Source organism: Cavia porcellus, unplaced genomic scaffold, assembly GCF_034190915.1.
Source record: "Cavia porcellus strain 051 isolate PalLab524CR breed Dunkin Hartley unplaced genomic scaffold, mCavPor4.1 scaffold_26, whole genome shotgun sequence".
Taxonomy (NCBI): Eukaryota; Metazoa; Chordata; class Mammalia; order Rodentia; family Caviidae; genus Cavia; species Cavia porcellus.
The window spans coordinates 48,583,119-48,584,302 of record NW_026947509.1 but is presented as its reverse complement, the minus strand read 5'-3'; the positions used below and the strand labels follow the sequence as shown (position 1 = coordinate 48,584,302).

The following is a 1,184-nucleotide window of genomic DNA, read 5'->3' as shown; positions in this document are numbered from 1 at the left end:
TGGACATATGCAGATCTGAGTACAGAAAATGGGTCACAACTTTTGGCAAAGCTAATACAGATGCTGTAATGTGACAGCGTTTGAAATGTCATGCATAAATTGTAGCAAAACACTACAATACTTTCTTCCCTGTAGAATACTCAACAGTTCGATACATATATCATGACAGACCTTTGGATGTTGTTTTATTTGTTCCTGGACAATGTCTACAAAAAAATCCAAAATAAATCATTGAACAATCTGTAATGTATCTATAACGTATCTGAAAAAATATAATCAGCTCATTTCATTAATTTCTAGACTAATTTTTCTTCTTTTGCATGTCATGTTTGTGCAGGGGCCATGCTAATCTTCTCTGTATCATTCCAATTTTAGTGTATATGCTGCCGAATAAGCACTCATTTTTCTTTTTTTGTTCTCAACACTTTTGTATTGCTTTTCCGACCTCTTCCACTGACTAATTACAGAACTTTATGGCATCAAAACCTAAATTCCTCTGATTGCTGAAGGAAGCAAAACTCACCAGCAAACAAATAATAGCTAAATTCAACTAAATTTCACTCTCAACCATATGCACATCCTGATATTAACTTGTCTGCCTCTAGATCAGAATGATTTATCAATCATAGGCCACAAATATACATAGGCTGGATAACAAATCTGTCTTGAAAATCACACATAGAAAATATAGTCATTTCCAAAGCCCTTACAGGATTTTTGAGATGGCCATGAAATTAAATAAAGTATAACAGATGCCCTAACTTAGTGAAAGTCATGGTTTAGAATAGCTCAATCTGAGGAAATAGGAGTTGCTTCTTCAGAGTCACTTTATGTTGTCTAATTGACAGTCACTGCAACAAAACCAAAACAAATATATCACTCCCCCAAGAGAACTTAGGATGACCCATAGGATTAAGGTCTCATAGATAGAATTATGCTTGGTGGGCTAGTCAGAGAACTCATACAAAAAGTTTGTTGAAGAGGTAAAAATTAGCAAATAAATATATGAAAAAATGTTCAACATCATTGGTCATTCAAGAAATGCAAATTAAAACACAGAGATTCCATCTCACATTGGAAAGAATGATTATTATTAAAAAAAATCACCCTATAACAAATACTGGTGGGGCTATGAGGAAAAAGAAATCCTTCTCCATTGTTGGTGGGAGTACAGACTGGTGAAA

At 34.0% G+C, this 1,184-nt stretch overlaps 1 non-coding gene across 1 annotated transcript; it reads right to left on the bottom strand.

Moving 5' to 3' along the window:
• Window positions 1–291: 291 nt before the first annotated feature.
• LOC111758190 (U6 spliceosomal RNA) lies at window positions 292–398 on the bottom strand. The gene has a single exon (XR_002792414.1). It is a non-coding gene; the product is annotated as a U6 spliceosomal RNA (small nuclear RNA).
• Window positions 399–1,184: the final 786 nt, after the last annotated feature.